This window comes from Nerophis lumbriciformis, linkage group LG24 (assembly GCF_033978685.3).
Source record: "Nerophis lumbriciformis linkage group LG24, RoL_Nlum_v2.1, whole genome shotgun sequence".
Taxonomy (NCBI): Eukaryota; Metazoa; Chordata; class Actinopteri; order Syngnathiformes; family Syngnathidae; genus Nerophis; species Nerophis lumbriciformis.
The window spans coordinates 2219696-2247500 of record NC_084571.2 but is presented as its reverse complement, the minus strand read 5'-3'; the positions used below and the strand labels follow the sequence as shown (position 1 = coordinate 2247500).

The 27805-nt window shown below is 41.1% G+C and overlaps 1 protein-coding gene across 2 annotated transcripts in view; it reads right to left on the bottom strand.

Annotated features, from left to right (window-relative positions):
- ngfra (nerve growth factor receptor a (TNFR superfamily, member 16)) overlaps positions 1–27805 on the bottom strand; it is a 131752-nt gene that overhangs the window by 77904 nt on the left and 26043 nt on the right. The window lies entirely within an intron of this gene.

The window sequence follows — 27805 nt, the reverse complement described above, 5'->3', positions numbered from 1 at the left end:
TTATGGTGTGTTGTTTTGTTTTTTGTTGCGCCCTACAAGTGTAATGCTGTAAGTATTGTACTTATTACGCACCAGCTGTTTGATTGTAACATGCATCTTAGTTGTAGTTTTAATTAACACATTTGGAGGTGTTGAAATCGCCATGTAAAATTGCTAATGCTAAATGCATGTCAATGGCAAAGCCAATTTATGTTAGCATTCATCTAGCGCATTTTTGGCAAAGTAGAGCTTTATTGAACTTACGTTGGTGTGTTTTTGAGTCAATTTCTTTGTTGGCATAAAATTATTGAGAGGTAGTTTTGCTCAGTCCGTTACACTCATTCACACAAAAGGGTTGTTTCTTTCTGTTATTAATATTCTGGTTCCTACATTATATATCAATATATATCAATACAGTCTGCAAGGGATACAGTCCGTAAGCACACATGATTGTGCGGGCTGCTGGTCCACTAATAGTACTAACCTTTAACAGTTAATTTGACTAATTTTCATTAATTACTAGTTTCTATGTAACTGTTTTTATATTGTTTTACTTTCTTTTTTATTCAAGAAAATGTTTTTAATTCATCTATCTTATTTTATTAAAAAATTTTTAAAGTACCTTATCTTCACCATATTAGGCCAAATTAGGCCTAATATGTAATGTGTTAATTCCACGACTGCATATATCGGTATCGGTTGATATCGGTATCGGTAATTAAAGAGTTGCACAATATTGGAATATCGAATATCGGCAAAAAGCCATTATCGGACATCCCTAGTTAAAAATATTTTTTGCAAACCAGTAATTATAATCCGCAAATAATGTGCCGTTGTTTAATGTCTGTACTGTCTGGAGATCGGCAGACTTACCACGTTATACTCTTCCATATCAGTAGGTGGCAGCAGGTAGCTAATTGCTTCGTAGATGTCAAAAACAGCGGGAGGCAGCGTGCAGGTTAAAACAGGTTGAAACCAAAAATAAACAAAAGGTGAGTGTCCCTAAGAAAAGGCATTGAAGCTTAGGAAAGGCTATGCAGAACGAAACTAAAATTGAACTGGCTACAAAGTAAACAAAAACGGAATGCTGGACGACAGCAAAGACTTACTGTGGAGCAAAGACAGCGTCCACAAAGTACATCCGAACATGACATGACAATCAACAATGTCCCCACAAAGAAGGATGAAAACAACTGAAATAGTCTTGATTGCTAAAACAAAGCAGGTGTGGGGAATAGCGGTCAAGGAAGACATGAAACTGCTACAGGAAAATACCAAAAAAAAGGAAAAAAAAGCTACCAAAATAGGAGCGCAAGACAAGAACTAAAACACTACACACAGGAAAACAGCAAAAAAGTCCAAATAAGTCAGGGTGTGATGTGACAGGTGGTGACAGTACTTTGAGACAAGAGCTATAGTGATGCATGCTTGGTTATGCTTTAAAGTCATTGCGACACTGACTTTTTACTGTCAACTGAGTTTCGTTTTTTAATGATTCCTGCTAGTGGTGTGCCTCTGCATTTTTTTCAAAGAAAAAAAATGTGCCTTGGCTCAAAAAAGGTTGAAAAACACTGCTCCATACTATATACGTCTTTGTGTTTCCTCTTCATTCACCGTGTTTGATGTTTTTATATTTGTCCAGAAGTTGTTTAAATTCAAACAAAGTATAGCCTTCGTTGATGTAGGCCATCTTTTTGTGTGTGTTTGAAAGTGTGCTTAAAGGCTGCTGTAAATCCCAGGCTGGTGTGTGTAACAGTAGTAACAACATGACGTGTGAATGTGTCAGTCTGCACACGCGCCTGTCATGTTGATGAACAGCATTTAGGGGGTTGCAAACCCACCTCCTCCTGCTGCAGCTACGTTGCAGCACATGTTGCCAAGGCTGGCACCTACTACATGGAGGCAGCTCACACCTCGTGAACCGTGCAAGGCCGGGGGTCCTTTTACACGCTCAGGTAGGAGACGAGACGGGTGGGAAAGAAACCAGGAATGTTTACCGGAACAATCAGAAGCAGGGTGGTCCAGAAATGATTGAGCGAGGCGTTACAAAAGTGTTTACTATTCGGAGAGGACCACACGACCCTGTGTTGACAAATGAACAACGCGTCAAATCACGCAAATTCAAATTCAATTCGTCGCTCAGACTTCCGGTTTCTGTTGATGTGGTATATAAACATGACTCCCTAGTTGACATGTATTTATATTGGAGATGTCCGATGATATCGGACTGCGTACTCAGTGGCCTAGTGGTTAGAGTGTCCGCCCAGAGATCGGTAGGTCGTGAGTTCAAACCCCGGCCGAGTCATACCAAAGACTATAAAAATGGGACCCATTACCTCCCTGCTTGACACTCAGCATCAAGGGTTGGAATTGGGGGTTAAATCACCAAAAATGATTCCCGGGCGCGGCACCGCTGCTGCCCACTGCTCCCCTCACCTCCCAGGGGGTGAACAAGGGGATGGGTCAAATGCAGAGGACAAATTTCGCCACACTTAGTGTGTGTGTGACAATCATTGGTACTTAACTTTAACTTATTATGGACCGATAAATGCTTTAAAATGTGATATCGGAAATTATCGGTATCGGTTTTTAAAAGTAAAATGTATGACTTTTTAAACGAACGTAGGGAGACGTACAGAGCGCCAATAAACCTTAAAGGCCTACTGAAACCCACTACTACCGACCACGCAGTCTGATAGTTTATATATCAATGATGAAATCTTAACATTGCAACACATGCCAATTCGGCCGGGTTAGCTTACTAAAGTGCAATTTTAAATTTTGCGCGAAATATCCTGCTGAAAAAGTCTCGGTATGATGACGCCTGCGCGTGACGTCACGGATTGTAGAAGACATTTTGGGACAGCATGGTGGCCAGCTATTAAGTCGTCTGTTTTCATCGCAAAATTCCACGGTATTCTGGACATTTGTATTGGTGAATCTTTTGCAATTTGTTCAATGAACAATGGAGACAGCAAAGAAGAAAGCTGTAGGTGGGAAGCGGTGTATTGCGGCAGGTGTTGTGCCGAATAACGCACCCCGTGCCGTAGAATGCACCCCCTGACTGGTGTGCCGGATAACACAGCCGGTGTTTCATTGTTTACATTCTCGAAAGATGACAGTCAAGCTTTACCATTGGCCTGTGGAGAACTGGGACAACAGAGACTCCTACCAGGAGGACTTTGAGTTGGATACGCAGACGCGGTACCGTGAGTACGCATGCAGCTGCGGCTTCCAAACATTTGATCGCTTGCCCGTACGTGCGTGCCGCTATGTGCATGTCACGTACGTAACATTGGGGAAATATATGTGCTGTATGAACTTTGGGGAGGTGAACGGTACTTTGGGCTGTGGGATTGAGTGTGTTGTGCAGGTGTTTGAGTTGTATTGGCGGGTTATATGGACGGGAGGGGGGAGGTGTTTGTTATGCGGGATTAATTTGTGGCATATTAAATATAAGCCTGGTTGTGTTGTGGCTAATAGAGTATATACAGGTAAAAGCCAGTAAATTAGAATATTTTGAAAAACTTGATTTATTTCAGTAATTGCATTCAAAAGGTGTAACTTGTACATTATATTTATTCATTGCACACAGACTGATGCATTCAAATGTTTATTTCATTTAATATTGATGATTTGAAGTGGCAACAAATGAAAATCCAAAATTCCGTGTGTCACAAAATTAGAATATTACTTAAGGCTAATACAAAAAAGGGATTTTTAGAAATGTTGGCCAACTGAAAAGTATGAAAATGAAAAATATGAGCATGTACAATACTCAATACTTGGTTGGAGCTCCTTTTGCCTCAATTACTGCGTTAATGCGGCGTGGCATGGAGTCGATGAGTTTCTGGCACTGCTCAGGTGTTATGAGAGCCCAGGTTGCTCTGATAGTGGCCTTCAACTCTTCTGCGTTTTTGGGTCCGGCATTCTGCATCTTCCTTTTCACAATACCCCACAGATTTTCTATGGGGCTAAGGTCAGGGGAGTTGGCGGGCCAATTTAGAACAGAAATACCATGGTCCGTAAACCAGGCACGGGTAGATTTTGCGCTGTGTGCAGGCGCCAAGTCCTGTTGGAACTTGAAATCTCCATCTCCATAGAGCAGGTCAGCAGCAGGAAGCATGAAGTGCTCTAAAACTTGCTGGTAGACGGCTGCGTTGACCCTGGATCTCAGGAAACAGAGTGGACCGACACCAGCAGATGACATGGCACCCCAAACCATCACTGATGGTGGAAACTTTACACTAGACTTCAGGCAACGTGGATCCTGTGCCTCTCCTGTCTTCCTCCAGACTCTGGGACCTCGATTTCCAAAGGAAATGCAAAATTTGCATGGTTGGGTGATGGTTTGGGGTGCCATGTCATCTGCTGGTGTCGGTCCACTCTGTTTCCTGAGATCCAGGGTCAACGCAGCCGTCTACCAGCAAGTTTTAGAGCACTTCAGGCTTCCTGCTGCTGACCTGCTCTATGGAGATGGAGATTTCAAGTTCCAACAGGACTTGGCGCCTGCACACAGCGCAAAATCTACCCGTGCCTGGTTTACGGACCATGGTATTTCTGTTCTAAATTGGCCCGCCAACTCCCCTGACCTTAGCCCCATAGAAAATATGTGGGGTATTGTGAAAAGGAAGATGCAGAATGCCAGACCCAAAAACGCAGAAGAGTTGAAGGCCACTATCAGAGCAACCTGGGCTCTCATAACACCTGAGCAGTGCCAGAAACTCATCGACTCCATGCCACGCCGCATTAACGCAGTAATTGAGGCAAAAGGAGCTCCAACCAAGTATTGAGTATTGTACATGCTCATATTTTTCATTTTCATACTTTTCAGTTGGCCAACATTTCTAAAAATCCCTTTTTTGTATTAGCCTTAAGTAATATTCTAATTTTGTGACACACGGAATTTTGGATTTTCATTTGTTGCCACTTCAAATCATCAAAATTAAATGAAATAAACATTTGAATGCATCAGTCTGTGTGCAATGAATAAATATAATGTACAAGTTACACCTTTTGAATGCAATTACTGAAATAAATCAAGTTTTTCAAAATATTCTAATTTACTGGCTTTTACCTGTATATGTCTTGTGTTTATTTACTGTTTTAGTCATTCCCAGCTGAATATCAGGTCCCACCCGCCTCTCACAGCATCTTCCCTATCTGAATCGCTCCCACTGCCCTCTAGTCCTTCACTCTCACTTTCCTCATCCACAAATCTTTCACCCTTGCTCAAATTAATGGGGAAATCATCGCTTTCTCGGTCCGAATCGCTCTCGCTGCTGGTGGCCATGATTGTAAACAATGTGCGGATGTGAGGAGCTCCACAACCTGTGACGTCACGCTACTCGTCTGCTACTTCCGGTACAGGCAAGGCTTCTTTATCAGCGACCAAAAGTTGCGAACTTTATCGTCGATGTTCTCTACTAAATCCTTTCAGCAAAAATATGGCAATATCGCGAAATGATCAAGTATGACACATAGAATGGACCTGCTATCCCCGTTTAAATAAGAAAATCCCATTTCAGTAGGCCTTTAAAGGCACGGTGTTTGCGTGCCGGCCCAGTCACAAGTGGACCCCGACTTAAACAAGTTGAAAAACTTATTGGGGTGTTACCATTTAGTGGTCAATTGTACGGAATATGTACTGTACTGTGCAATCTACTAATAAAAGTCTCAATCAATCAATCAACATAATATCTACAGCTTTTCACACACACAAGTGAACGCAACGCATACTTGGTCAACAGCCATACAGGTCACACTGAGGGTGGCCGTACAAACAACTTTAGCACTGTTACAAATATGCGCCACACTGTGAACCCACACCAAACAAGAATGACAAACACAATTCGGGAGAACATCCGAACCGTAACGCAACATAAACACAACAGAACAAATACCCAGAACCCATTGCAGCACTAACTCTTCCGGGACGCTACCAACCCTACCCCCTCCCCCACACCTCAACCCCGCCCACCTCAACCAAGCATGTCCCAAATTCCAAGCTGCTGTTTTGAGGCATGTTAAAAAAAAATAATGCACTTTGTGACTTCAATAATAAATATGGCAGTGCCATGTTGGCATTTTTTTCCATAACTTGAGTTGATTTATTTTGGAAAACCTTGTTACATTGTTTAATGCATCCAGCGAGGCATCACAACAAAATTAGGCATAATAATGTGTTAAATGCACGACTGTATATATCGGTATCGGTTGATATCGGTATCGGTAATTAAGAAGTTGGACAATATCGGAATATCGGCAAAAAAGCCATTATCGTACATCTCTACATCAATACAGTATTTTTCTTTTTTTTTTGTTGGCAGTCATGTTTTCAAACATTGATAACAATTTCATAAAATCCCAAGTCAATTTAGTGAGAAAAATATAACCCACCACAAATTCAGGCATTTTATCGCAAAAAAAAGCCTGCGATATCCTGAAGGGACTGAAAAGGAGGATGTGAGGAAAGACCCTCGCACACTTTAGGGTCATTAATAATGCAGCCTTGAGGAGTCTTGCAATCTCCCCTTCAGGTTTTAGGCTTTTAGTTTCCGTTTGGACACTTAAGGTTGCGGACCTTTGTGCTGACCGTGCAAAAATGTGTTTTTTAATCACAACACTGTGCTTCCTCTATTAGCCAAAACCTTCACGTCGACGTCCTTTATGGAGAAAAGGTGATTGACAGTTTGAGGTGCAGACAGGTTTTGTACACCACACTTTTCAGTGGATCTGTTTTTTGCCGAGAATGTTTTTTCAGAATTTTGGAACTTTGATTTACGGACTTCTCTATTTGCAAACATTAAGATTGGGCCAAATAAGCCTCTTGGTGCGAACCATGTCTCTGTGTACAAATGCTTCAATCATTCATTTTGTTTGCAGCCAATTTGTGATTAGAAGAAGCTGGCTTCGTACCACAGCAAGTTTTGAATTGTGATACAAACAGATAAAAACTGACTTTACTGGAAGAAGATGCCAAAAGAGACTTATTTCACAGCGGAGGAGAAGACTCCCTTTCATTCAGCGGCGCCTTTTAAGAGAACACACATGGGGCCCCTGGCCCCCCGCCTCCTCCATTCTCCCCCTCTGTCTGCTCTTTTCTCATGAGCTGCTCCTTTGCCTATGTTAGTGTACTGTAAGATAATTTTACTTTTGAAAATGTATATTCTCTTAGCATTATGGTTGTTAAAGTAAAGGGTTTTTTTGTGATTTCTGATCGTTTGTGAGGGAAGCAAAGGGACTTCTGTGTGTGTGCACGTGTTGGCAGAGCAGTGCATACAGCACAGTTTAGTCGGGGTGTGAATCTTTGAGCACCTAACGATTCAATCGATTTCGGTTAAACTCAGAATCAAATGCCGATTCAACACGATTCACACTTCAGACTGATTCTCGCAATGTCACATTCGATATAATAATTATAATGAAAATTTTTCAAAGAAGGTTACAGGTTAGAAAGCTCCCTCTGTTTGCATGGAGATAGCCTAAAAATATTTTTTAAATGGATTTTTTGAAATTTAGAAAATTTAGGGAAAAAAAAAAATTATATATATATATATATATATATATATATATATATATATATATATATATATATATATATATATATATATATTATGTATACACATACACATATATATATATATATATATATATATATATATATATATATATATATATATGTATATATATATATATACTGTATATATATATATGTATATATATATATATATATATATATATATATATATATATATATATATATATATATATATATATATATATATATATATATATATATATATATATATATGTATATGTATGTATATTAGATAATTAGATAAAAGTGTGTGTGTGTGTGTGTGTGTGTGTGTGTGTGTGTGTGTGTGTGTGTGTGTGTGTGTGTGTGTGTGTGTGTGTGTGTGTGTGTGTGTGTGTGTGTGTGTGTGTGTGTGTGATTACAGTACAGGCCAAAAGTTTGGACACACCTTCTCATTCAATGCGTTTTTTTTATTTTCATGACTATGAAGATTGTCACTGAAGGCATCAAAACTATGAATGAACACATGTAATTAACAAAAAAAGGTGAAATAACTGAAAACATGTTTTATATTCTAGTTTCTTCAAAATAGCCACTCTTTGCTCTGCACACCCTTGGCATTCTCTCGATGAGCTTCAAGAGGTAGTCACCTGAAATGGTTTTCACTTCACAGGTGTGCCTTATCAGGGTTGATTAGTGGAATTTTCAATGGGGTTGGGACCATCAGTTGTGTTGTGAATAAGAAGGTGTGTCCAAACATTTGGCCTGTTCTCTCTCTATATATATATATATATATATATATATATATATATATATATATATATATATATATATATATATATATATATATATATATATATATATATATATATATATATATATATATATATATATATATATGTATATATATATATATATATATATTATTATTATTATTATTATTATTTTATTAGTTATTTATTTATTTATTTTTATTTATTTTTTTTTTTTTTACATATATATAGTTTTGTCATTTTCAAAATCGATCAAACGATTTTTTTTTGAGCAAACTACATAAATAACATCCTGTGATTTGATTTGATTTTAAAAAAAAATGTATCTTGATAATTTCAAAATGAACACCAATGAGTTGACTGATGAACATTATCACATAATTTATTCAAAAAGTATAAATAACGACAAATAAAGGTAGACTACTATTAACCGCAACATATACGTGTAAAAAAAAACAAAAAAAAAAACATTATGATTTGTACATTTTCAGAATGTACTTGTTCTATTTTCAAACAAAGAAAACAATCTAAAGTTGTCTTTATTTTTAAGTTATCGTGCCGTGATTTTACCAGTCCGGCCCACTCGGGAGTAGATTTTCTCCTTGTGGGTGAGTTTGACACCCCTGACTTATATTGTGTTCAAAGTATACAAACCTTCCCTAAAATATGAACTTTCATTGAGGCTGAAACCCATTATTCATATTTACAATGTTTCTTATGGAGAAATTTGCTGCACTATACAAACTTTTCGATATTCGGAACCCTGTTCAAGAACCAAATTGATGTTCCACTGTTTTAAAAGTGCCCAAAACCCCAAATAATTCAGATTGTAAAATATTTTTCTTGTTCCACCTCGTCTCTTTGAAGCCCCTCTTTATCTTAAAGCTTTTTTTGTGGGAATGGAGGGTTCTGGCTGCGGCTCTTGGCGGAAGTGAAAGCAGGAGACAGGGCTGATAAATATTTTAACGGTGCTGATGCTGCCACCTGATGAGAAGTAGGGGGATGTGTTAGTGTGTGTGTGTGTGTGTGTGTGTGTGTGTGTATGGTTTTAGTGGGTCACACCAACAGGAAGTGGGACTGAAGTGCGGTAAGTAAAGATGCACCCGTGACATAGGAAATGGATGTTTGGCACTTTGCAGGTCATCAATGATTTAGTCGTGCACTTCGACGACACGCTCAGGTGAGGTCGCGGCTCGGCGAGTCGGTGTGGGAAAGGGGGTTCCGCCGCGCGAACCGGAAATTGGATGTAACCTCCCGGGGGGATGCGAGCGCTCAATTGTTGCAGTAAGTAGTGTTCATGCGCAGCGTCGAGGCGATAATTGTTCCGCGCGCGGTTTAATTAGCGGGAGCAGATTGCGCTGCATGCATGTAACAGTATGCATGATGAATGAGGAGCACGGGCGGCCCCTCAGGTGCCAAGCCTTCCAATCGCAATCTCTCCGCTAATACTGCCGGTGAGTCATCACACGCAGGAGGAGGAGGAGGAGGAGGATGAAGAAAATAAAGAGGAGCGTTCTGCCCAAAAGGGGATTTGAAAAGAAAGCAGGAGAACAAACAAAACATCATCGACTACAATTTACGGCCTCCGACGGGGCCAAATGATACACGTGTGATTTTCAAATAAAGACCAGATTGTTCAAGTTGATTCACTGCCGAGAGCGAGGTGGATCTTGTTTTATTCTTCCCAGGAGGAGAGTGAAAATGAATTTAGTGCTCGTGCAGTTTTGTTGACTTCTGACCAGGAGGAGAAGGAGCTCACGTCAAACATTAACATTGTTCTGAGACACAAGTTTATTGTAGTGTCCCGGAAGAGTTAGTGCTGCAAGGGGTTCTGGGTATTTGTTCTGTTGTGTTTATGTTGTGTTATGGTGCAGATGTTTTCCCGAAATGTGTTTGTCATTCTTGTTTGGTGTGGGTTCACAGTGTGGCGCATATTTGTAACAGTGTTAAAGTTGTTTAAACGGCCACCCTCAGTGTGACCTGTATGGCTGTTGACCAAGTATGAATTGCATTCACTTGTGTGTGTGAAAAGCCGTAGATATACAGTGGAACCTCCACTTATCAACTCTATTGGTTCTTGAACAGGATTCATGAATCAAAAAGTTTGTATAGTGAGGCAAATTTCTCCATAGGAAACAGAGTAAATATGAATAATGGGTTCCAGCCTCAATGAAAGTCTATATCAGGGGACCCCAAACTTTTTTACTCGGGGGCCGCATTGGCATACTTGCCAACCTTGAGACCTCCGAATTCGGGAGATGGGGGGGCGATTCCGATATCAACCGATACCGATATATACAGTTGTGGAATTAACACATTATTATGCCTAATTTTGTTGTGATGCCCCGCTGGATGCATTAAACAATGTAACAAGGTTTTTCAAAATAAATCAAATCAAGTTATGGAAAATAATGCCAACATGGCACTGCCATATTTATTATTGAAGTCACAAAGTGCTTTTTTTTTTTTTTACATGCCTCAAAACAGCAGCTTGGAATTTGGGACATGCTCTCCCTGAGAGAGCATGAGGAGGTTGAGGTGGGCGGGATTGAAGTGGGGGGGGGGGGGGGGGGTAGCGGGGGGTGTATATTGTAGTGTCCCGGAAGAGTTAGTGCTGCAAGGGGTTCTGGGTATTTGTTCTGTTGTGTTTATGTTGTGCTACGGTGCGGATGTTTTCCCGAAATGTGTTTGTCATTCTTGTTTGGTGTGGGTTCACAGTGTGGCGCATATTTGTAACAGTGTTAAAGTTGTTTAAACGGCCACCCTCAGTGTGACCTGTATGGCTGTTGACCAAGTATGAATTGCATTCACTTGTGTGTGTGAAAAGCCGTAGATATACAGTGGAACCTCCACTTATCAACTCTATTGGTTCTTGAACAGGATTCATGAATCAAAAAGTTTGTATAGTGAGGCAAATTTCTCCATAGGAAACAGAGTAAATATGAATAATGGGTTCCAGCCTCAATGAAAGTCTATATCAGGGGACCCCAAACTTTTTTACTCGGGGGCCGCATTGGCATACTTGCCAACCTTGAGACCTCCGAATTCGGGAGATGGGGGGGCGATTCCGATATCAACCGATACCGATATATACAGTTGTGGAATTAACACATTATTATGCCTAATTTTGTTGTGATGCCCCGCTGGATGCATTAAACAATGTAACAAGGTTTTTCAAAATAAATCAAATCAAGTTATGGAAAATAATGCCAACATGGCACTGCCATATTTATTATTGAAGTCACAAAGTGCTTTTTTTTTTTTTTACATGCCTCAAAACAGCAGCTTGGAATTTGGGACATGCTCTCCCTGAGAGAGCATGAGGAGGTTGAGGTGGGCGGGATTGAAGTGGGGGGGGGGGGGGGGTAGCGGGGGGTGTATATTGTAGTGTCCCGGAAGAGTTAGTGCTGCAAGGGGTTCTGGGTATTTGTTCTGTTGTGTTTATGTTGTGCTACGGTGCGGATGTTTTCCCGAAATGTGTTTGTCATTCTTGTTTGGTGTGGGTTCACAGTGTGGCGCATATTTGTAACAGTGTTAAAGTTGTTTAAACGGCCACCCTCAGTGTGACCTGTATGGCTGTTGACCAAGTATGAATTGCATTCACTTGTGTGTGTGAAAAGCCGTAGATATTATGTGACTGGGCCGGCACGCAAAGGCAGTGCCTTTAAGGTTTATTGGCGCTCTGTACTTCTCCCTACGTCCGTGTACACAGCGGCGTTTTAAAAAGTCATAAATTTTACTTTTTGAAACCGATACCGATAATTTTGAAACCGATACCGATAATTTCCAATATTACATTTTAAAGCATTTATTGGCCGATAATATCGGCAGTCGGACATCCCTAATATATATATATATATATATATATATATATATATATATATATATATATATATATATATATATATGTATGTGTGGGGGAAAAAAATCACAAGACTATTTCATCTCTACAGGCCTGTTTCATGAGGGGGGGTACCCTCAATCGTCAGGAGATTTTAATGGGAGCATTCGCATACCATGGTTTATATAGGGCACAGAGTGGGTGGGTACAGGCTGGCCTAGGGGCGTGGTGATTGGTTCATGTGTTACCTAGGAGGTGTTTCCGTCTATAGCGGCATGTTGTTACAATTTCGCTGCGCTTGTTGAGGGATGACAGGTCTGGACGGTAGATAATAAACAGTTTCTCTTTCAAGCATAGGTTGCATCTTTTATTACCACTATTGTAAGGTGTGCTGGATGCAAGAATTTGCCATGTTATTGAATATTCAACATTATTGTCTTTGAGGTCCCAAATGTGTTTGCTGAGTTCTGTGGTATTTCGCAGGTTTTTGTTCCTGAAAGAAGCCTTGTGGTTGTTCCATCTGGTTTTGAATTCACCCTCGGTTAATCCTACATATGTGTCGGATGTGTTAATGTCCTTGCGTATTACCTTAGATTGGTAGACAACTGATGTTTGTAAGCATCCCCCGTTGAGGGGGCAATCAGGTTTCTTTCGACAGTTACATGCTTTGTTGGTTTTGGAGTCGTTCTGACTGGGGGTCGACGGCTCATTTGCAATTGTTTTGTTGTGGTTTGAGATGATTTGTCGTATATTGTTCATGCAGCTGTAGCTCAATTTGATGTTGTTCTTGACAAGAAAACCAAAACCAACAAAGCATGTAACTGTCGAAAGAAACCTGATTGCCCCCTCAACGGGGGATGCTTACAAACATCAGTTGTCTACCAATCTAAGGTAATACGCAAGGACATTAACACATCCGACACATATGTAGGATTAACCGAGGGTGAATTCAAAACCAGATGGAACAACCACAAGGCTTCTTTCAGGAACAAAAACCTGCGAAATACCACAGAACTCAGCAAACACATTTGGGACCTCAAAGACAATAATGTTGAATATTCAATAACATGGCAAATTCTTGCATCCAGCACACCTTACAATAGTGGTAATAAAAGATGCAACCTATGCTTGAAAGAGAAACTGTTTATTATTTACCGTCCAGACCTGTCATCCCTCAACAAGCGCAGCGAAATTGTAACAACATGCCGCCATAGACGGAAACACCTCCTAGGTAACACATGAACCAATCACCACGCCCCTAGGCCAGCCTGTACCCACCCACTCTGTGCCCTATATAAACCATGGTATGCGAATGCTCCCATTAAAATCTCCTGACGATTGAGGGTACCCCCCCTCATGAAACAGGCCTGTAGAGATGAAATAGTCTTGTGATTTTTTTTCCCCACACATACATATATTGCGCTCTACTACGGTATCGAGCACTATTTTTTGGATAACCTTATTAAGACATATATATATATATATATATATATATATATATATATATATATATATCCATCCATTTTCTACCGCTTATTCCCTTCGGGGTCGCGGGGGGCGCTGGAGCCTATCTCAGCTACAATCGGGCGGAAGGCGGGGTACACCCTGGACAAGTCGCCACCTCATCGCAGGGCCAACACAGATAGACAGACAACATTCACACTCACATTCACACACTAGGGCCAATTTAGTGTTGCCAATCAACTTATCCCCAGGTGCATGTCTTTGGAGGTGGGAGGAAGCCGGAGTACCCGGAGGGAACCCACGCAGTCACGGGGAGAACATGCAAACTGCACACAGAAAGATCCCGAGCCCGGGATTGAACCCAAGATTACTCAGGACCTTCGTATTGTGAGGCAGATGCACTAACCCCTCTGCCACCGTGCTGCCCATATATATATATATATATATATATATATATATATATATATATATATTAAAAAATATATAAATATATATATATATACACATATAAATAATCCGTTCATGAATGAGCGTATCCGTTCGGCCACCGTGTTCAATGGAGAAGTCTGATCTACAAAATGTGCAGGCAGCATACCCCTTCCCCTTCGAGCTGTCCTGGATAAACTGAAATGATTTTTTCCAATCATTTTGGAACTTGCAAGCGTACTTCTTCTTCTTACTCGTCGTCGCCATGTCTCTTCTTCGTTTTTTCTGCTTCGTCTCTGTTATGTTTTTGGACATTACTACTTGCCGTAGTTTTGAAGCAATGCATGATGGGAATCCGGATGTTGTGTGTCAGTGTATTAACGTGCCGGCTGGAATAAACACACGCTGAAAAATAGCTCCGTGCCTGCTTACTTTATGGGTTATAGATAAACCTATGGATAACGGAGACATAAATAATAGTCTCTTTTTCAGGTGAGAGAGGACACTAAAGGCAGTGCCTTTAAGGCACGCCCCCAATATTGATGTCCGGGTAGAATTCGGGAGAAATTCGGGAGAATGGTTGCCCCGGGAGATTTTCGGGAGGGGCACTGAAATTTGGGAGTCTCCCGGGAAAATCGGGAGGTTTGGCAAGTATGCCGCATTGGGTTAAAAAAAAAAACTTCTCATAACCTTCTACCTTGGAGACTTTGTATGTGTCAGTAATATGCAACTATAATTATTTGATACTTGTTTATATTGACAAATGTGCCGTTTTACACTGCAATATTGTTCAAATATTATCACGCGTGTGCTATTGTGTGCTTAGCTGCTGTGTAGCTGCTAGCTCCCAATAGCCTGTATTTTAGCATGTTTAACTTTTGGAAATGACTCGATTTTTTGGCTGTTATTGGACCAATATCAGGACACCCTAGTAAATGCACATATTTTTATTGAATGACTGTAATGTGCTTCACGTCACAAATGCTATTAGCTAGAGATGTCCGATAATTATCGGCCGATAAATGCTTTAAAATGTAATATCGGAAATTATCGTTATCGGTTTCAAAATTATCGGTATCGGTTTCAAAAAGTAAAATTGATGACTTTTTAAAACGCTGCTGTGTACACGGACGTATGGAGAAGTACAGAGCGCCAATAAACCTTAAAGGCACTTCCTTTGCGTGCCGGCCCAGTCACATAATATCTACGGCTTTTCACACACACAAGTGAATGCAAACATACTTGGTCAACAGCCATACAGGTCACACTGAGGGTGGCCGTATAAACAACTTTAACACTGTTACAAATATGCGCCACACTGTGAACCCACACCAAACAAGAATGACAAACACATTTCGGGAGAACATCCGCACCGTAACACAACATAAACACAACAGAACAAATACCCAGAACCACTTGCAGCACTAACTCTTCCGGGACGCTACAATATACACCCCCTCCCCCCCACCCCCCCACCTCAACCCTGCCCACATCATGCTTGCCAACCTTGAGACCTTTGAATTCGGGAGATTGGGGGGGGTTGAAATATGGGGGGCGGGGTTTGGTGGTATCGGGGGTGTATATTGTAGCCCAGAAGAGTTAGGGATGCAAGGGATTCCGGGTATTTGTTCTGTTGTGTTTATGTTGTGTTACGGTGCGGATGTTCTCCCGAAATGTGTTTGTCATTCTTGTTTGGTGTGGGTTCATAGTGTGGCGCATATTTGTAACAGTGTTAAAGTTGTTTATACCGCCACCCTCAGTGTGACCTGTATGGCTGTTGATCAAATACGTCTTGCAGTCACTTCCGTGTGTATGCAGAAGCGGCATACAACATGTGACTGGGCCGGCACGCTGTTTGTATGGTAAAAAAGCGGATGCGTCGACGGGTTGTGGAGGACGCTAAAGGCAGTGCCATCACGGCACGCCCTTAATATTGTTGTCCGGGTGAAAATCGGGAGAAATTTGGGAGAATGGTTGCCCCGGGAGATTTTCGGGAGGGGCACTGAAATTCGGGAGTCTCCCGGAAAAATCGGGAGGGTTGGCAAGTATGCTCCTCATGCTCTCTCAGGGAGAGCATGTCCCAAATTCCAAGCTGCTGTTTTGAGGCATATTAAAAAAAAAAAATGCACTTTGTGACTTCAATAATAATATGGCACTTTTTTCCATAACTTGAGTTGATTTATTTTGGAAAACCTTGTTACATTGTTTAATGCATCCAGCGGGGCATCACAACAAAATTAGGCATAATTATGTGTTAATTCCACAACTGTATATATCGGTATCGGTTGATATCGGAATCGGTAATTAAGAGTTGGACAATATCGGGATATCAGCAAAAAAGCCATTATCAGACATCTCTACTATTAGCATAAAAGCCACGTGGTTATTTTACACGCCACGCTAAAAACTCACTCCTGTCACTTAAAAGAGTCATCTTTGGCGTTGGAACCTTGCCAACAATGAAACAAAGTTGCGTGACATGAACCAATACACATTTTGAGTTGTTCAACATGTTTATTATTGGATTTAGAGTTGGGGAGGAAAAAAGGCCTATTTTGGGGAGTTACGGCACCAAAATGGTGCTGATTAAGACAGACTGTACACATAAAAGAGTCTTCTCGGTAAAACCCGGGGAAGAATAGAAGACCCAGCTTGCAGTCGTTTGACAAACATTTTCGTAAGACGTCAGCCAACGAAAGAAGGAAGTTGGTTTCCTCTCATAATTTAAACCAGAATTAAAGTCTGTTTTTGAAAAAGTTCCCAAGAATCTCCCATTCTTTTTTTTCCAAATGAATAACATCCCTTGTGGTGAGCTGAGATATGTCCAGCATTTCTTGTTGTAAAAGTGTAGTGCTGCTGTGTGTCACCACACACACACACACACACACACACACACACTTACTTACTTATGGTTGTCCATCGATTCGATGATGACCATCTTCTTTTATTTATGAGTCTGCTGATGTTTGAAAAGTCCGATCCTGGATCTACAGATGCGGTTACAGACCGGGCATGTGAAGGAGGTGCTGGGGGGAGCAGGGGTGGCTTGGCGAGCATGCCTCTTCACGCGTTTTGCTGCACGGTGTTGTGTGCGCTGTTCCTCAATATAATCCACTCCTTGTGAGGAGTGGGAGCGCCAGAGGTCTCGGCAGGAAGCAAGTTCCTCCAGTGAAGAGGGGTTGATCTGGCATCTCTTCAGTGTGGTCTTCATTTGGTCTTTGAACCGCTTCTTCTGCCCACCAGCACTGCGTTGGCCTAGGTGTAACTGACCATAGAGGATTCTGCGTGGGAGTCTATGGCTGGGCATTCGGATGACATGCCCCAACCACCTGAGTTGATGTTGGGTCATGATGGATTCCACGCTGCAGCTACCTGCCCTCTCCAGCACTTCTGTGTGCGGCACTCTGTCCTTCCATGTGATGCCAAGGATCTTCTGCAGACATCTTACATGGAAGGTCTCCAGGCTTCTCAGATGGCGGCTGTAGATAGTCCATGCCTCACATCCGTACAGTAATGCAGTGATGCATACTGCTCTGTAGACCAGCACTTTGGTGTGGAGTTTGAGGTTGCTGTTCTGAAAAACCCTTCTCCTTAGACGACCAAAAGATGCTGATGCTTGCTTGAGGCGGTTCTGGATCTCGTCATCCATTGAGCAGGTGTCAGACATTATGCTCCCCAGGTATTTGAAGGTGGGCACTGTGAGCAGCTGTTGCCCTGCTGCTGTGAGGGTTATTGTGGGGTTTTGTGGGAGGTCAGCACTGGACTGACAAAGTACCTCTGTCTTCTGGGTGTTGATCGTCAGTCCCATTCTGGTATATGCAGTTACAGCTGCCGAGAGGATGTTTTGCAGAGCCTCTGGTGTATGGGAAACCAGGGCACAGTCATCGGCGTATTGCAGCTCAATGATGGTCTCCGAGGTCAGTTTGGTAGTTGCCTGTAGCCTCCTGATGTTAAACAGGCTACCATCAAGCCTGAAGTCTATGGTAACTCCAGCCTGCTCCTCCATCCCCCTACGTAGCAGTGTTGTGACACAGACGAGGAAGATGTTGAAGAGAACTGGAGCCAGCACACAGCCCTGCCTCACTCCAGTTTTCACACCAAAGGGCTCTGAGTTGTGTCTTCCCACTACCACTCGGGCCATCATCCCAGAATGGAACTGTGCAAGGATGGTGAGAAACTTGGGTGGACACCCAAATCTCTTCAGGACTTGCCACAGTAGGTCCCTGCTCACTGTGTCAAATGCCTTTGAAAGGTCGACAAAGGCAATGTACAAGTCCTTGTGCTGCTCCCGGCATTTCTCTTGGAGCTGACGTGTCACAAAGATCATGTCAACTGTCCCCCTGTCCTTCCGAAAACCACACTGCGACTCTGGGGTGACCCGTTCTGATATTGCGGGGATGAGTCTGCGGAGCATGACCTTGGCAAGGACCTTTCCAGCAACGGCCAACAGAGAGATACCCCTACTATTGGAGCAGATGGATTTGTCTCCTTTGTTCTTGTAGATGGTCACAATGTTGGCATCTTTCCACTGTTGCGGGACACACTCTCGTCTCCACACCTCTGAAATGTAGAGATGCAGTGTCCGTGTACAGAGGTAGCCTCCTTCCTTGAGAAGTTCAGCCGGGATGCTGTCAGGTCCAGGGGATTTATTGTTTTTCAGGGTTTTGACTGCATGCAGGATTTCTTTGAAGGTTGGGGGGAGGTCGAGATCTGGCAAGCTAGGATGTTCAGGGAGCTCTGCAAGGACAGTTGGGTCCACTGGGGTGGGCTGGTTGAGCACGGTTTTAAAATGCTCAGCCCACCGCTCCACTATCATAGCCTGATCCTTGATCAAAGATGTTCCATCAGCAGATCTAACAGGTGCCAGGGAGCAGTTTCTGCTCCCTGGCACTGCTGTGTGTCACCACACACAGACACACACACACACACACACACACACACACACACACACACACATTTAGTGTAGTGCCGCAACACTGCGCAGCATCCCGCCACACAATCTGTCTTGTCATAATCGGACGAGTGGCGCGTCGCTGACCTTTGCCGTACGCCATGGCGGCCACTTAGCCCCGTGACAAAGCAGCCTTGGGCGCTGCGCGGCGGTCACGGTGTTGGCTGGCAGCCCGGCGGGGCTGCAAGTGTGTGCAGGTGCAGCACACTGAAGTGTTTCATAAGGCATCCACAAAATGGAACTTTGCCTTTTTTTTTCCTTAAAACCAAAGGTGTCAGAACTGTCCTCTTTCATTGAAGTCCTTTGTGGACTCTGATATTTGAATCTATGCATGAAAAAAGGAGTTGTTCACCCTGTGGGACTGATAAAGGGATTATTTTTATCAGTGTGATGTTGCTGCGCTTGTTTATAAATGATATAAACAATAAATATATGTAATATATATCCATCCATCCATCCATTTTCCACCGCTTGTCTCTTTCGGGGTTGCGGGGGGTGCTGGAGCCTATCAGCTGCATTCGGGTGGAAGGCGGGGTACACCCTGGACAAGTCGCCACCTCATCACGGGGCCAAAACAGATATACATATATTTATTTAAAATAGATGATTGGAATCAAAGTTACTATTTGGTAACAGTAGAAGAGAAAGTCAAACACAAATACAAATAGATGGAGTAGATATTGAAAGAGTAAAATGGGGGGAGTGGGGTACTAGGATGACAGGGGATGCAAAACCATTTAAAAAAAAAAATAATATATTTATTTATTTAAAAAAAAAATTTTGTAATTTTTTAAACTGCAATACATTTTCATAACCTGGTCACTACTGCCTAGTTTCTCTTGTTATATTCTTATTTGTACTGTTATATTTGTATTCTTATGTGGTTGAAGGGGGGGGGGGGGGGTGTATATTGTAGCGTCCCGGAAGAGTTAGTGCTGCAAGGGGTTCTGGGTATTTGTTCTGTTGTGTTTATGTTGTGTTACGGTGCGGATGTTTTCCCGAAATGTGTTTGTCATTTTTGTTTGGTGTGGGTTCACAGTGTGGCGCATATTTGTAACAGTGTTGAAGTTGTTTATACGGCCACCCTCAGTGTGACCTGTATGGCTGTTGACCAAGTATGCTTTGCATTCACTTGTGTGTGTGAAAAGCTGTAGATATTATGTGATTGGGCCGGCATGCGAAGGCAGTGCCTCTACTGTAAGGTTTATTGGCGCTCTGTACTTCTCCCTACGTCCGTGTACGCAGTGGCGTTTTAAAAAGCCATACATTTTACTTTTTGAAACCGATACCGATAATCTTGAAACCGATACTGATAATTTCCGATATTACATTTTAAAGCATTTATCTGCCGATAATATCAGCAGTCCGATATTATCGGACATCTCTATTATATTTTCTATTTTATTTCCGTTTTTACCCCCATTATTTACTTTTTAGCTTTTAAATTAGTTCTCAATTCTGTACACTGCTGCTGGAATTTTAATTTTCCTGAGGGAACTGTCCTGAAGGAATCAATAAAGTACTATCTATCTATCCGTCTATCTAAAAGAAAACACATTTTTGGGTGTAATAATACATGATAAAATTAATTGGAAATGTCATGTAAAAAATATACAACATAAAGTAGCAAGAATCACGTCAATAATGAATAAAGCAAAACATGTTCGAGACCAAAAATCACTTCATATTCTCTACTGCTCGCTAGTGTTACCATATCTGAGTTATTGTGGAGAAATATGGGGAAACAACTACAAATGTGCGCTTCATTCACTAACTGTGTTACAAAAAAAGATCAGTTAGAAGCAGGGCCGGCCCGTGGCATAGGCCGTATAGGCAAATGCTAAGAGCGCCGTCCATCAGGGGGCGCCACGCCAGTGCCACAAATGTTGGAGAAAAAAAAAAAAAAAAATAAGTTGGTACTATTATTTCTAAATACAAAAAATAATCCCACGTTAATTAAAATGCAAAGTAAAGCCTATTTAACAGAAATATTATTTGTTACAACATTACGCCCCCCCCCTCCTCCCCCGCACGGTGCGCCCCCTCCCTTCCCGTATCATGACTCTTTTTGGACGTCACCACATCAAAAAATCAACACAAGATGCCAAAACTGTCAGATGCCCAAGGAAGAAAAAAGAGAAAAGAAGAGGAGGAGAAACGAGAAAAGACAGAGGTAGCAGGTAGGTAACGTTAGCCTACATGAAATTATTTGTCTGTTACAGAATGTGATAGTAACCTGGCTTTTTAGCATTAAGCTAATGTTACATGATTCGGCAATTGCTAATCTATAATCTGTTTTAACGTCGGGTTAATATTGTGGAGGGGGCTAAATTGTTATGGAAAATAATAATGTAACGTTAGGTAATTACAGTACTCCCACCTTACATTCCTCAGGGACATTTCTTTCTTTCTTTAGTTTATTTGGAACATGAACACACTTACATCATAATACATCACACAATTTCATAACATGAACACACTTACATCATAATACATCACACAATTTCATATCATTTCATTTTACATCATGCACGAAAAGGAGTAGGAAGAAGCAAAGCTTATTTAATCCTACCTCTTTCCCACTTCAAAGCGTTTACAAATATATAGAATCATTTACTGACCTTTTTATATAATAAAATAACATCTATGAATTAGTATACAACAGTTTTGTAATATGTAATTAATTAATTAATTCAGTCATTATTAACATACTGAGATGAAGAATATCTTATTTTCAATAAGGTTGAAAGTATTTCTCATAATTCTTCTTCTTTGTACTCTGTAAGCACTATTATTTTGAACAACCTCTTAAACTGGATCATATCAGTACAATTTTTAACTTCTTTACTTAATCCATTCCATCATTTAATTCCACATACTGATATGCTAAAAGTTCTAAGTGTTGTACGTGCATATAAATGTTTGTATTAGATCTTTTAAGCTGGTGTTTTTTGTTTACATTGTTATTGCCTTCTGGTTAGCTAATGTTTGCCCTGCAGGTAATCGTCACTTTTCCACCCCTTTATATATTAGGTATAGTTGTAAGTAAAAAAAAAGGTCAAAGACAAAGCTATTCGGGTTCTTGTGAGTATATACACTTCACTGCCGATGTGGGGGAGCGCCACCTAAAATCTTGCCTAGGGCGCCAGATTGGTTAGGGCCGGGCCTGGTTAGAAGAATACATAATGTTGGATATAGAGAACATACAAACCCCTTATTTATTAAATCACAAATATTGAAATTCAACGATTTGGTGCATTTGCAAACAGCTAAAACGATAACTATAACCTGCTACCCAAGAATGTACAACAATTATTCTCAATTAAAGAGAAGTATAACCTTAGAGAAAAATCTAATTTAAAACATTTGTAAGCAGAGGTGGGTAGGAACGCACTACATTTACTCCGTTACATCTACTTGAGTAACTTTTGGGATAAATTGTACTTCTAAGAGTAGTTTTAATGCAACATACTTTTACTTTTACTTGAGTATATTTATAGAGAAGAAACGCTACTTTTACTCCGCTCCATTTATCTACATTCAGCTCGCTACTCGCTACTGATTTTTATCGATCTGTTAATGCATGATTTGTTTGTTTTGGTTTGTCAGATAGACCTTCAAAGTAGGATCTATCGCAGGCCTGCGTTTCACCAATCAAATGCAGTCACTGTATCAATCAAACAGGGCCAGGCGGTCACATGATTAACAAGCTTAAGCTTACATGAACTCAACATCAAATTTGAGGAAGCACATCGCGGTAAGTAACGTTAGTAGATATTTTGGCTGTCACCGTAGGCTGATGTTAGCTTCCCTGCTATGAATCACTGTCATAGGGACATTTATTAACGCACTGCAGCCTCATAGAATGACAGACAAAGACACACACACAACACACTCACACATGCATAGAAACACCAATCAGTGTGTTCCCAGATGCAGCCCACACCTATCAGTTTATGGTTTGCGTAAAGGCTAACTTGTTATTTTCCTTCGTAATCTTTGCCTACTGAGCCTATGGTGCTGTTAAGTTATTGTGGCTCAATTTGCCTTAATTTTTTGGATGTTAATGTATTATTATTTAATATATATTATTGTTTTAGTTGCTTAAGAGATATACCTGGCTCTGAATTTGCTCATTGCTATTTTTATGTTTTTGTGCATTATTTGTTGCTGTCATCTTTAAACAATTCAGTACTTGAGTAGTTTTTTCACAACATACTTTTTACTTTTACTCAAGTAAATATTTGGGTGACTACTCCTTACTTTTACTTGAGTAATACATCTCTAAAGTAACAGTACTCTTACTTGAATACAATTTCTGGCTACTCTACCCACCTCTGTTTGTAAGCTCGTACAACACTTAAAACCTTTAGCATATCAGTATGTGGAATTAAATTATGGAATGGATTAACCAAAAAAATCTAACAAAGCACCAATATGATTCAGTTTAAGAGACGGTTCAAACTACAAGTGTTTTTTATTGAGACAAAGAATATTTATGTATTTAATATTTGTTTGCTTACTATGGTATATTCTTTATTTATTATTTATTTGTTCACTGTTCTGTTACAAAGAACAAGGAAACTGGATAAAATTGCTATGGTATGAAAAGGGGTAGGATTAAATAAACTCAGTTTCTTCCTACTCCTTTTCGGACGTGCTGTAATGAAACAACTGGAAATATGTGATGCATTGCATTGTGTCGTATGCATGTTCCAAATAAACTGAAACTGAACTGAACTGAACAAGGTCGCAGGGTTTAGACTGGGACAAATATTTGACTGGATTTTGGGGTCCAGACTGAAATCCACACGCAGATTTCTTATGTCACAGGTGACAAACACAAGGCCAGATGTGGCCTGCGAAAGCCTGGAAATAATAGGCCTCAGTAAAGCACTTCATCTTTTTTTGCTAAACATATTCGTTTTATTTTCTATTTTGACAGAAAAACTGCATGCACTGCATACATGTGCATGTCTTTTAAAGGTGAGAGCAAACAATAACATTATATTTACCCAGTGGTGCCCAAAGTGTGGCCCACAGCATATTTTGGGGTAAATAAAAAAAAACAGTAAAAATTTTGCATTTTGTGATGTAATGCGAAAAAAGCTCAAAATCTTGTATTAATAACTCAGGGGTAGGGTTGTATGGTATAGTATCGCGGTACTAATGAATCAAAAACGGTACTATACTCTGTTTGAAAAGTACCGGTTCCTGGGAATGACGTCGCGTCGTGACATTGCTTGTTTTGCGGGCAGACGAGCATGTTCGGCAGCGCACAACAGAACAAATACCCAGAACCCCTTGCAGCACTAACTCTTCCGGGACGCTACAATATACACGCCCTGCTACCCCCCCCCCCCCAAACCCCGCCCACCTCAACCTCCTCATGCTACTACATCGTCGTAGATACAACTGTATCTACGACGGATACTGCAATACAAAATAGTCTATCTCTTTTTGATGAAATAACATTAGAGGAACTATTACAACGTGTAAGTGGGATAAAACAAACAACATGTTTACTTGACCCACTTCCTGGGAAACTTATCAAGGAGCTTTTTGTATTATTAGGTCCATCAGTGCTAAATATTATAAACTTATCACTTTCCTCTGGCACTGTTCCCCTAGCATTCAAGAAAGCGGTTATTCATCCTCTGCTCAAAAGACCTAACCTTGATCCTGACCTCATGGTAAACTACCGACCGGTGTCCCACCTTCCCTTTATTTCGAAAATCCTCGAAAAAATTGTCGCACAGCAGCTAAATGAACACTTAGTGTCTAACAATCTCTGTGAACCTTTTCAATCCGGTTTCAGGGCAAATCACTCTACGGAGACAGCCCTCGCAAAAATGACTAATGATCTACTGCTGACGATGGATTCTGATGCGTCATCTATGTTGCTGCTTCTTGATCTTAGCGCTGCTTTCGATACCGTCGATCATAATATTTTATTAGAGCGTATCAAAACACGTATTGGTATGTCAGACTTAGCTTTGTCGTGGTTTAACTCTTATCTTACTGACAGGATGCAATGCGTCTCCCATAATAATGTGACCTCGGACTATGTTAAGGTAACGTGCGGAGTTCCTCAGGGTTCGGTTCTTGGCCCTGCACTCTTTAGTATTTACATGCTGCCGCTAGGCGACATCATACGCAAATACGGTGTTAGCTTTCATTGCTATGCTGATGACACCCAACTCTACATGCCCCTAAAGCTGACCAACACGGCGGATTGTAGTCAGCTGGAGGCGTGTCTTAATGAAATTAAACAATGGATGTCTGCTAACTTCTTGCAACTCAACGCCAAGAAAACGGAAATGCTGATTATCGGTCCTGCTAAACACCGACATTTATTTAATAATACCACCTTAACATTTGACAACCAAACAATTACACAAGGCGAATCAGTAAAGAATCTGGGTATTATCTTCGACCCAACTCTCTCCTTTGAGTCACACATTAAGAGTGTTACTAAAACGGCCTTCTTTCATCTCCGTAATATCGCTAAAATCCGTTCTATTTTATCCACTAGCGACGCTGAGATCATTATTCATGCGTTCGTTACGTCTCGTCTCGACTACTGTAACGTATTATTTTCGGGGCTCCCTATGTCTAGCATTAAAAGATTACAGTTGGTACAAAATGCGGCTGCTAGACTTTTGACAAGAACAAGAAAGTTTGATCATATTACGCCTATACTGGCTCACCTGCACTGGCTTCCTGTGCACTTAAGATGTGACTTTAAGGTTTTACTACTTACGTATAAAATACTACACGGTCTAGCTCCATCCTATCTTGTCGATTGCATTGTACCATATGTCCCGGCAAGAAATCTGCGTTCAAAGAACTCCGGCTTATTAGTGATTCCCAGAGCCCAAAAAAAGTCTGCGGGCTATAGAGCGTTTTCTATTGGGGCTCCAGTACTATGGAATGCCCTCCCGGTAACAATTAGAGATGCTACCTCAGTAGAAGCATTTAAGTCCCATCTTAAAACTCATTTGTATACTCTAGCCTTTAAATAGCCCCCCTGTTAGACCAGTTGATCTGCCGTTTCTTTTCTTTTCTCCTCTGCTCCCCTTTTCCTTGAGGGGGGGGGGGGGCACAGGTCCGGTGGCCATGGATGAAGTGCTGGCTGTCCAGAGTCGGGACCCGGGGTGGACCGCTCGCCTGTGCATCGGCAGGGAACATCTCTGCGCTGCTGACACGTCTCCGCTCGGGATGGTGTCCTGCTGGCCCCACTATGGACTGGACTCTTACTATTATGTTGGATCCACTATGGACTGGACTCTCACAATATTATGTCAGACCCACTCGACATCCATTGCTTTCGGTCTCCCCTAGAGGGGGGGGGGGTTACCCACATATGCGGTCCTCTCCAAGGTTTCTCATAGTCATTCACATCGACGTCCCACTGGGGTGAGTTTTTCCTTGCCCGTATGTGGGCTTTGTACCGAGGATGTCGTTGTGGCTTGTGCAGCCCTTTGAGACACTTGTGATTTAGGGCTATATAAATAAAGATTGATTGATTGATTGATGATGCTCTCTCAGGGAGAGCATGTCCCAAATTCCAAGCTGCTGTTTTGAGGCATGTTAAAAAAAAATAATGCACTTTGTGACTTCAATAATAAATATGGCAGTGCCATGTTGGCATTTTTTACCATAACTTGAGTTGATTTATTTTGGAAAACCTTGTTACATTGTTTAATGCATCCAGCGGGGCATCACAACAAAATTAGGCATAATAATGTGTTAATTCCACGACTGTATATATCGGTATCGGTTGATATTGGAATCGGTAATTAAGAGTTGGACAATATCGGATATCGGCAAAAAAGCCATTATCGGTAATCGCTACTTGTGTCACATGACTCTGTTTCACCAATCCAACGTAAGCACTGGTGACCTTTGACTCCATTTCAGTAACCAAGCGGAACCTGGCAGTCACATGACCGCACTCACACTGCACACTGTAAAAGGTGACATGACATCATAACTCTTCAATGTTTACTTACAACGTTGTGGAAAATAACATTTATATCCTCATGTGTATCAGTAGAAATGTCCACATTTCAGCCGACAAGAACTCCACTTCCAACTGGAGAAAACATGTGCAAAGTTGTGGATGGGGTTTTTTGGGGTTTGTTTTAGCTAGCATATGCTAACGTTAGCCCTCTTATATTGTCATAAGAGACTGTAAAATGTGCTTTTTTGCTAAATAGTACATGCTGTAGTAGTGTCTCCGGTACCTTTCACTTTTGAACTGATACGGCACCAATTCCTGGTATCGGTAAATAGACACCTGTACTCAAAGGTTGCAATTTTCGTTATTTTTGTGTGTCTTAATTTGTTTAATCATTTTTTATGTCAAATTTAACAGTGAGCTGATAATAATAACGGTCTGCATTCATATCAGTTAGTCCTCGGTGTGTTGCCGTATTCAGGAAGTAGTCTTTGCCATTGGGTTTGAATGTGCCTTTTCTTTTGTTGAACCCTAAGAAGTGTTCATACTGTAAGTATTGTACTTATCACACACCAGCTGTTTGATTGAAACGTCCATCAAAGTTGCATTTTTCATCACCATAAATTGATTAACGTGGACCCCGACTTAAACAAGTTGAAAAACTTATTCGGGTGTTACCATTTAGTGGTCAATTGTACGGAATATGTACTGTACTGTGCAATCTACTAATAAAAGTCTCAATCTCAATCCAAAACCAAATTCGGAGGTGTAAAATCGCCATGTAAAATCGCTAATACTAATCGGTAGCGTGTATACGGCATATCCAATTTAAATTTGCATCGAGCTAGCACATTTCGAAAAGTGTGTC